This window comes from Hylobates moloch, unplaced genomic scaffold (assembly GCF_009828535.3).
Source record: "Hylobates moloch isolate HMO894 unplaced genomic scaffold, HMol_V3 SCAFFOLD_2, whole genome shotgun sequence".
In the NCBI taxonomy this organism is placed as follows: Eukaryota; Metazoa; Chordata; class Mammalia; order Primates; family Hylobatidae; genus Hylobates; species Hylobates moloch.
The window spans coordinates 117,978,992-117,990,254 of record NW_026652277.1 but is presented as its reverse complement, the minus strand read 5'-3'; the positions used below and the strand labels follow the sequence as shown (position 1 = coordinate 117,990,254).

Here is an 11,263-nt window from a genome sequence, read left to right as displayed (position 1 = left end):
TTAGTTATGTCTTGCATCTGGAAATGGGAATATTTAGTTTGATTGCCAGATGTCCCCGTGTGAATCAGCTGAGCGATCATTTACAATGGGGAATTATAAATTACTAATTTATGAATTTGTATTATTACCCAGATGTAGCCCTTAAGATTTCTCCTTAGTTAATAGAATGAACTTTGATAGCTTATAGGCTTTTATGCACTTACAGAAATGTATCAAATAATTATAAATAGAAACATTTTTCTTTTTAAGGTAGAAATAAAATGTTAATCAAATAAAGTTATTTTACCTCTGTTACACCCTCAAATCTTATTATCCTCTGTATTTGCCTTAAATTTAACTTATACATTGGCTTCTCAGATGAAGTGTTTTTCATAGAGTTACACACATACACACACACACACAGGGGGAGAGAGAGAGAGAGAGAGAGGAAGAGGGAGAGGGAAAGGCAGAGAGAGAGAGGAAGAGGCAGAGGGAGAGGGAAGGAGAATAACTGCAAAATTCTCTGCAGGTAGAATAGATTGCTATTTGTGGGGAAACAGATGTCTGAAGAAGGCAGACACTTGATGTTCTCTGCAGCCTGTTTCTCATGCTCTCAGAGAAAATCTTCTCATGGTTGCTTTATCTTATCATCTAGGACTCAGCTCAGACTTCACATGCTCGTGAGGTCTTCCCTCTTTTTGATGCATCCATCTAAAAGAGTCCCAGGTTCCCCTGCCCTCAAATGCTTTTTGAAATCATTCTGATTCCTTTTCTTCATGATCCTGGTTTCATTCTGACAGTATCTTGCTTATTGTTCAATTACTTATTTATGGACTGTTGCACCCAACTACAGTGTAAGCTTCCCTTAATTATCTATTTTGTCACCACTGTGTCCTGAGTGCCTTATCTGACACCCAGGAAAGTTAAGAAGTATTGAATGAATATGTGAAGAATTGTTGTCAAGGTCACAGAGAAAAAATACAGAGCTGATACAAAATTGGAGGGGACATGGCACCTCCCGGGCAAATGACACTGGAAAATTCTTTACAAGCCATGCTGTTTTGTGTCATAAGAGCAAAAATTTCAGCTTCTTTATCTGCAATCACTGCCTTTAAAGGAAAAAGAGAGAACCTTTAAGATTGTTATTCCTGAAAAGTCAGAGAGAAAAATTATCTTAAAAGTAAAATTAATTGGCAAGAATAAGAACACGAAGGAAAGAAAAGGTGATATTGCTGAAATGGTTAAAGAGTTAAAAGACATACTTTAAGGAGATCTTAAGAGAATATTTACTAAATAAAAATTGCATATATTCAAGGTATACAATGGGATGAATTAATTACATATACACTGTATAATTATTACCACAACAAAATTAATTAACACATATATCACCACCCATAGTTACAATTGTGTGTGTGTGGCAGGGGGGCAGTATGTGTGTGTGTGTGTGTGTGTGTGTGTGTGTGTGTGTGACTTTTCTAGTAAAGATTACTTTTATCCTTTGAAGTGAGATCAGTGATTTTCAATATGGGGGACTTTATTTTGAAGCAGATCCTCAGAGATCATAATTGAAGTCCTACAACCAGAAGGACCTTTGCATCTCCTCATCAAGTCTGTACATCTCTTTGGAGGGCCAGGGAGGCCTTCACACTTGGGCAGAGATGGTCACTGTTGCCCCTTCTCTGTTGCTTTCTCAATATCCCTGCCCTTTTCTTAGACCAGCACGTGGACATGGGGGCGGGGCAGTAGCAACTCAGGAACCAGCTGAGCTGCATTTGTTCCACATGGACAGGAAGTAGGAGAAGCCTGGGGTCCAACCTGAAGGAGGCCTAGAAATCAGAGAAAGTTGGTGAGAGAGTACAGCTTGCTTTTGATTCCCCTTTTCACGGGTTTTGGTATCAAGTCTGGAGCTGAAGCTAGGAGTCAGCCAGGGGATTACATACAGAATGAGACAAGAGACCAGGTTCATTATGTGGGAAGAGAAGAGAAAGGGTAAAGGTTCCTGGGCTCAGAACCAAAAAATAAAAACAAAAGAGGACAGCAAATTTACTTTCAAATCAGCCTTATTTTTAAGCTCTGAAGTTCATCAGACAAGGGACAACCCATCTTCTCAGAGAGAATAACTCTCTCTATTCTATTCAAGAAAAAATAGAAATCAGCTTTAAAAACCCACAATCTTTAATACAGAAACAGTTATATAATACTTGACTATAAAATTCAAGACAGTCTTTAGATGATAGATAGACAGATCTGAGACAGACTTGCCCTTCATGCTCCTGGGGTGCCCGTTCTGAAGGACAGTGAGAAAAAAGACCCAGAAACTCACAAATTAACACTTTTGATAGGCCCAAAAATTGCAGATCTCATAAACATCTCTCCAGGAGTGCTGTTTTTTTGGGTGAGGAAAAAAGAGGTGGGGAGGGAATTGGGGGAAAGATATCTCTGCTAATTTTTCTCTGCTTTTCTCTTTTGCTGATTTGTTAAATTATAAGCTGGATACATTTAAGCAAAGCAAATATAAATAAAGAATACTGCACCTGAAATCTTGGAACTGCCCAAGGAATCATGGGGTTTAGTTGCTAGTTCTAAGAGATAATCAATGTGGCTTGGTTTTTTATCTTTATAACTATCCTGCCTCAGAAGGAACAGGTCCATCAAAAGTCTCCTCACTTTACAAATCATTCTGAAAGTGGCAAAACTATGGCGACAACAAAAAGATCAGTGATTGCCAAGGGTTGAAGGTAGCAGAAAAGGATGCATAAGCAAAACACAGAGGAGTTTTAGGGCAGTGAAACTACTCTGAATAGTCATGTAATGGTGGATACCAGTCATTACACATTTGCCCAAACCTACAGAATGCACAACACCAAGAGTGAACCCTAATGTAATCTATGGACTTTGGGCAATTATGATGTGCAGGGTTATCAGTTTTAACGAATGTATGACCCTGGTGGAGGATGTTGATACGGGGAAGGCATGTGGGAGGAGGACAAGAAGCGTATGGGAAATCTCCATACCTTCCTCTTAATTTTGCTGTGAATCTGAAACTGTTCTAATAAAATAGTACCTTTTTTAAAATCTAATAAAGCACTATGGTTGCATAGGATTTTTTATATGGGAGAAGCTGGGTGAGGGGTACACAGAATCTCTCTGTACTATTTTAGCTACTGCTTGTCAGTCTACAGATATTTCAAAATAAAAGTTTAGAGACCCTAAATATCTGTTTTCTAAGACAGAGACTCCATAACAATACATTTATTTGGATTCCAAACAGATATAAAAACACTTTCAATAGCCATCTCATGTACTCATTTAGGTTGAACACAGTGGAGAAACTCCAACCCCAGGTACCTATTAAGAGATGTTTATACTACACAGTATTGGCGCACTAAGCTGTGGTGCTGGAACATGGCACCCCAAGTACTGTGTTTAAATGATGGGTATATGATAGCCATTTTCACTGCTTCATTTCTCCAACATGAAATTGCCACTTAGCTTTCATAAAGATTTTAATGAAAAAAATTAAGAACATAATGAAATAGTCTGCAAACAAACCATCAGACTAGATGGAATAACAGCCTATGATAGGTCCACGATGTTAGCGTTACATAAGAAGGGCTAAAAGCAAATAACTAAAATTATTTCTAAACTCCCACGAGATGCTGATTGGACAGCAAAATGTAACTAAATTATTAACCCACCCCCTTTAGCTTCTAAATTGTCCCAAATTTTAGCTCTTTAGACTCAACTTTTTAAACAAAAGATCAGATTTTAAAAATGTGAAAATAGAAAGCAAACACTTAATAATTTGAGTTGTTTCAACTACAATTGAGAATGAAATAATGTAGATTATGCAATTAGGTTTCAACCTGACCAACATACAAGAGAGGTTTCTTTTTATAAGCTGGGGAAGAAAATAAAAAAAAAACTTTCAAGAAATTAATTATGCTTTACTTACCTTTGACACATTAGTTTTTCTTCAGAAAATATCTGCTACAATTTTCTTTATAGGACTCATTGACTTTCTGGAGACATCCTTTTTTTTCAACAGATACTTGTTTTTAGTGAGGAACAGCCAAAACCAAGCAAACAAAAAGTGAGTGATTAAGCAAATGCTTTGCTATAGATAACACCTCATTAAGAAAATGATAATATACCAGATATCAAGATCGTTTGGTGGATTAGTGTTACGAATTTTATAAAACATATGTGAATTTATACATAGGATAAAGTAGAGTGTCAGAAAGCTAAATATTCCCACAAGGTAAATAATACATGTGAAGTTGGATAATGCAAACAAATTCTAAATATGCATAAAACATAACCAACTAAATACATATTTACTTAAGAGGCCCTGTAGAAATTTATACTAGAGAATTCACTAATATTCATATAATATTAGTATGGAACCTATTAAAGGGCATTTGGTCACACATACCAAACATGCAAAGACTATGAATGACTATTACATATGAGCTAATGTTAGTTTTTCACAATGGAATGTGAGAGCCCAAGAGAGATAATTAGCCATTATAGTAGGAGGAGGTGACTGGAGCATTATCTTACCAAATAACTGATATTTATGGCAACATGATAAAGTTATGAGCACATTTGTGCTCACAGCAAATTAATTAGAATTTCAATCAATGTAGCGATCTTGGAGCTACCGATTAAAAAATTATTTGGGAGTAAGGCTGAAAGAACCATAATATGCACATAATGATACCTTCATTAAAGGAAACTTGCTTTCTTTCTTTCAAACGCTGCATATGTAATTAAATTTAAAATTCATTCACTCATTCATTTATTCATTCATTGAACGACAGTGAGCAAAATGATAGAAACCTCTAAACTTACGAGGAAAATAGTAAGACATATAATATGTACTGAATGTCAGGTAGAGAAAAATAAGGGAGGAGGAAAAGTGAAAAGCAGATAGTTTACAATTAAAATAAGGCATCAAGAGGGTTGAATTCAGTAGACAAAGAAGGACTAAGCCATGCAGTCTTCTGGGGGAACAGTGTTCTGGGGACAATGAGTTCAAAGGCTTTCAGTGGGAAGAGGCCTGACATGCTTCAGGAAAGGCACACTGGCCACTGGTGCTGTGGGAGAATTGAGGAGACCCAGAGGTCCGAAGGGCAAAGGGAGGCCATGTGGTGTAGTGACTGGCGGACCACTTTAAAGACTTTACCTTTCACCATGAGATGCGGGAGCATGTTATCTTCATGAAAAGTAGCAGATGAGAAGCAAGTTAGCTGAACGGAAGGATTGCTGTGAGGGCTGCAGAACACGGCTGGTTACTCTGTTTTTCTTCTGTTGGAAAGCTTGAGCAGAATTATTCTTATTGATCCCAAGCCCATTTTCATGTAAGTGAGTGAAAAAACGAAAGCAGGGTCCAGTCGAGAGGCTTGAGTTCTGTTCCCAGCCAGGATGCTGATACACGTCTCCTCCTTCCCTGCAGGCCCAGCATCCTCTGGCTCCTCCTTTATCTTTAGACAGCAGAATAGTAGATGTGGGTGGACTTAATCTCCTTCCTCTTGTGGCTTTTGGGTATTTATTTTTTCAATTAATTAATTTTTAAGTTGACAAATAAAAATTGCATATATTTATCAGGCACAACATATTGTTTTGAAATATGTACACATTGTGGAATGGCTACATCAAGCCAATTACCATATGTATGACCTCATATAATTATTTTTTGTGGTGAAAACACTTAAAAAATCTCCTTTCTTACCATTTTTTGATATACCAAGGTAACAAATGCTGCTTATGCATCTTTACATTTTCATAGCCATACAATGCATTAATACCCAGTGAACTGCAAAAAAAAAAAAAAATATATATATATATATACACACACACACACACACACACACACTTACAGTAGTATTATTAGTCACCAAAATGGAGAGGGGAAACTGCACTTGTGCGAATGTGCAAGTGTTCTCATTAAGGCACTATTAACCCAGATAAGCACTTAATACCTGTCCTCTCAAATGCCTTACAGCTCTGGAATGCCCATTGTGAAACAAAACAGTGCAGAGTATTTCCTAAATTCTCACACACGCTTCATTTTCTGACTTGGCTGGGAAACTGAAAATCTGGCCATGGGCAATTTGCCCTCCTTCCCTTGTCTGACCCAAACGTAAAGCAGTTACATCTACTAGCAGGCTAACTGTGGCCTTTGCCCTTTCCTCTAAAGTGCCCAGTTGAGGATTGACTTCAACAAGATCCAGTGCTGACAGCAACCCTGTACTGTGTATTTCCCCAGCAATATAGATGCCTTCTTGAAAGGTCCGTCCCCCTACAAAAGGGATTCCTGTGGCTGGAGCCAGAGTAGAGTCAAATACATCAATATCAAAACTCAGATGGACAGACCTTTGTCTTTTGCCAATCAGCAGATCAAATTTCTGTTGCATGACCTTTTGGGTACCAAATGGATCAATGTCTCTCATGGAAAAATACTAGATATCATTGTTCTTTAAAAAAATGTTCCAGAGGGTCCACATCTCCTAGATCAGAATACACTATACTTGGGGAAGAGATACAAAGTTTGTCCAGGGAAATCCTGGAAGTTCTGGTACCTTTCCCTGTAGTTCTCTGAGGAGAAATGAAACAGTCCATGGAGATTTCCTGATGAAGTGGTAATGGGTGTACTGATGTCTGCTGGGCATCAACCCAAGTGACACAAAGGTCTGGGCAGTTCCAGGCATGGCCACGAATGGTACTAATTGCCAGGCTGGGGTCTCCTCTCACCGTGACGCAGCTGTAGCCAGACAACACTGCTCTGCTAACCAACTCAGCCAGTTGCTGGTTGGCTGGGCCACTAAGCACAGATTCACTGCTGGGTTGTTGAAGAGCTCATCTGTGGGGACTGGAGTAAAACTAAACTTTCCAAAGTCTTTTAGGCAGCAGCCCAAATTGGAGACCCTTTTCATCAATCCAACTTTTCTTCTGGCAGCTGGACCGTATTCCACTCCTTTTCTTTTCTGTCCCTACAAAAACGGGGCTCCTATCACAACCAGACTTCTTCAGGACAGAATGCACTTGCGTCTGGAGGAGGCAAGTTCCTCAGGGACTTGACTGGCAATGTGGGGAATGACTGGGGCAGAGGCAGAGCTCAGTGCAGCTGGAAGCTTCCAGTCTCAGCAATTTTCAAGAATACAATATATTGTTATTAACTATAGTGGCCATAATTTTTAAATTCCGACTTCCCACACGCAAACACTAACAGACAGCAGGCAAATATACCAGGCAAGTCAAATTTCTCAACCCAGACACATTTATTTAGCATATTTTATTTTAATGAAACAGAATTTTTAAAGAGATTTGATACTTCATTAAAGTTGACTTACTGTGCACTTTCGCTCCCTCTGCTGGTTGTGAAGACTGTGGAAAACCACAATACATTGCCCTGCCAGTAGACTTAGAGAGCAACCTGACATCGTGTAGCCTTGACTGGTTAATCTAGAGAAGGAATGAAGTCAAGCAAGCAGTGAGCACTAGCTGTACCACTGACACAGGGACATCTCACTCTCTGCCCTGGCCATGATGGAGCTGTGAGGGATCATGCGCTGCAGCCCCTATTGTGCAGATGAGGAGGGTGAATTCCAGAGATTCGAGGCCTTCCTCAGCTCCAGATTCATGTGTAATTTAGGGCTCAGGGCCAGGACTCTCATGTGTAACTTGGAGAAATATTCCTAGTGCTTGTAAACTTCATGGACAGAACTTCATGGATAAGTGACATTGAGCTGTTACTGAAGAGTTAATGTAGCTTTAGATGCAGCATCCCTTTCTTGTGAGCTGATTGCCAAGTGTCAGGTATCAACTGGTGGGAGGCGCTTATCTCAAATCCTTAACAGACAGAAAATGTTCATTTCTTCATGTGACAGAAGAACAGTAAAATTCCAGCTTAAAGTTATTACAGCTTACTCTCTGACCTCATTAAATGACTACTCTGCTTGGATTTTTAAAATGTGGTTTCAATCCTTGAGTTTTAATGCCTTTCCTTTGTGAAACCATGAGGGAATCTACCACCAACAAAGCATTTTTTCCCATGTTCGTGTGTTTGCCTGGTGTCACCTGGGGTCTATGCCAAGTCAAACAAAAGAAGTTTGGAAATCGTTTGTGAAGAAATTAACTTGTATACTTAAGTATATTTAAGTAGGTCAAACATCTCCTACTCCCTCACATTCCATGACTAATGTCCCAAATAAAAGTATATTCATTTTACATGCACCACATTTCCCAGAAAAAAGCAGCAAATATAAGACATTTATCTGTCAGGGTGAATGCACAAGGTTCTGCTCATTTTTGCAGGAGGCAGGGAGCTGGAGGAACTGCTGTCACCATCCTCTGACTCTCAGATGACATAGGAGTTGTTTGGTGCAGAGGTTAGAGGAGAACAAAATGCCTGGACCTTGTCTCTTGAGAATGCTGTGGCTATAGGACTGAAGAAGTTGGACTTGTAGTTTGGCCTTCCTGTTTGTATGACAGTTATTTATGCACTATTCTTTTTGCCTTTTTTGATTATAAGTTCATTAAAGGCTGATACAATGTCTTATTGCTTATAGCATCTAGCATGTACTAGTTGCTAAAAAGAGGTTTGTTAAATAAAGATTTATATACTAGGTTCTGAATAAATGTTTGTTAAGTGAAAAACTTTTAAAAGGTAATTCATCTGTGACTTTTCCAAAGCATTTCCAAACTATTGCCTGGACACCATTCTCACTTAATGTGATGAATTAGAAAAGCATCCAAATTGTTTATCCCTTTAAAAATATTTTTTATCAGTGAGTTGCAAAACTGTTTCTTAAAACGTATTTCTAGGTAAGTAATTTCTGAAAGGCTCCAACCATTAAGATTTAGTATGTGATCATTATTAGTATAAATTTTTGAAAAGAAAATTCTATTTGCTACACATTTAACACTAAAGAACTAATATACATAATGTGTGGATAGCTGTATGAAATTTTGAAGCAAATGTTAGATCTAATTCCCCTTAATAAAAAGAAAGAATCATGTTTAATTGATAGAATACAGCACTTTCATGGTTCTCTAGCAAGTCAAAGGGCTTGTCCATTTTCTTGACATTGTATTTACTTAAATGAGTTTGTCTAAAGGGAGAGAGCAAGGTTGCAGGCAGCTTAGAACAATGTAGTAATCGTCACTAATTAAGTGCCCTCAGCTGTGTCTATACTGGGCCACTGTTTACTTGCTTTGTACATACTCAGCTGCAGGTAGCCACACTAAAAATTCCTCCACTTGTTATCGCCCCTTGCTGTTTTAATTTTTATGTGGTGAAATATTGACAAACATGTCATGCTTGACTCTCACACTTTTTCTATGAATGGGTAAATTAAGGATACAACTATTATCTCTTATTTTGAATTTTCTGTCTAGATGGTAGTGCAGGGTAGATGGATGTTGGCACTTGCTCGTGAACTGGACTGATTAAATGATTCTGAAAAATAGAAATTCAGAATGATTGTTCTTGGAATGGTGCTACACTAGTATCCATCCATCAACATACTCGCAAACATGCTCTTTATAACCATTACAAGCAATTCCCAAAGCTGCCTGGGAGTTCAGCAAAGTTAACCTTTGTAGACCTGACCCATGACTGGGATCTACAAAGCACCATGCTTGAACCACCATAGCTTTCAGCCATAGATAAGAGTTAATTTTTGCCACCTTGAACAGCATTCTCAAGCTTTCTTTGCCTTAGTTGCCATGTTTATAAAAAGATAATGAAAGACTAAACAAGTACTTCTCAAACTCTAACATGCACATGAATTTTCTGGGCATCATACTAAATTTAGATTTGGATTCAAAGGTCTGCAAAGAGAGTCCACATTGGTTCCCAGGTGCTCATCCAAGACTGCACATTGAGTGCTAAGGGGCTAGTTGATCTCTATTGAGCCCTCAGCCCTGATATTCTCTTATAAAGCCTTTGCTTGTGAAATATACTTTATCCTAAATTATGTGATAATTCATTGATTTTTGATTATCATGCCATGAGGGTCTTATAATGTCAGTGAACAAGAATAATGAATGAAGGTATAAATTGAACCATTGGACTATTTTAGAGGTTTTAAAATTCCTAAGTGTACAATAATAACTGTAGGAATTAGATGCCAAGACTGTGTGTTCATGATTTTATCATGAAATACTAAACAGCAAAAGTAGATGGCATGTTCTGTCCATTATTATTATCAGCACCACTTCAAAACTTTATAGGCCCACATGAAATATCCATTAGTGCTAGCTATTGCATTTTCTTCAGTGTATATAAATACACAGCCTGAGAACAGAATGAACTTTCAAATATTTATTTGCAAAATATTACCTAGATTTTATTTTGATGCATTGTTTTTCTTCAAGATATCTCAGAATTCTGGGCACCCCTTAAAATTATCTTTACTTTTGCCTTCTGGCCACATTTCTCCCATCTACCACAATACCACTCCACCCCAAGACCAAATTAAGTAGAATCTTATGGTAAAGAAATCTACTTCTGGTGTCTTTTTTATTTAATTCAATTGTACAGGTAGGTTTTTTAAAACAGCAGAAATATATTAAGAATTTAAAAGGCTCTATGTTCTCGTTTCTTGGGATGTTATTTTAGCATCTGCACTTAACGCAAAATCAGCTTGACTATTTCACATTTCTAGGGTTTTATAAATCCTGAGCAGCATACCTCTTCATCACTTGGTTTCATTGCGCCAATTGCTAAGCAATAATATGCAAGATTTTAACAAAAATATTTATTTCACATTTTTCTTTAAGAGATTAAATGTAGTACAAGCAAGTATTTAAAAAACAGTGATTGTTTCAAATGTTGTTCAAAGCATAATGTGAAGGGCCAGAGTAAGGGTTTATGCAGATAATGCATTCATAATTGAACTATTTGTATATTAAATATGATGTTAGGTTATAAATTAACTTAAGCTCTTGAAATTTATAGACGAATTCAAAAATGTAAATCTGCTCAGAAAAGGCTATTTATCTCATTCATTTGTATGGTAATTGAAGGTTCGTAATGAAATAATCTGATTCACAGAGCCCAGCTAAATTAGCCTGCCCATAATGTACTATCTTGAAGTGACTTCACATTTTCATTAGAGCCTTTCTAATTTCTAAAGCAAAATTAATGCAATTAGTGATCAAATCAATACATATTGATCATGAGTTTCTTCAGTATGGCATGAACATATTAGGTCAAAAAGAAAGGGCTTTTTAAGATCATAGAATAAATATAAGAAATTTAAGTTGTGAATAA

At 37.5% G+C, this 11,263-nt stretch overlaps 1 pseudogene; it reads right to left on the bottom strand.

Annotated features, from left to right (window-relative positions):
* Positions 1–6,032: 6,032 nt before the first annotated feature.
* Positions 6,033–10,702, bottom strand: LOC116476788 (arginase-2, mitochondrial-like; annotated as a pseudogene).
* Positions 10,703–11,263: the final 561 nt, after the last annotated feature.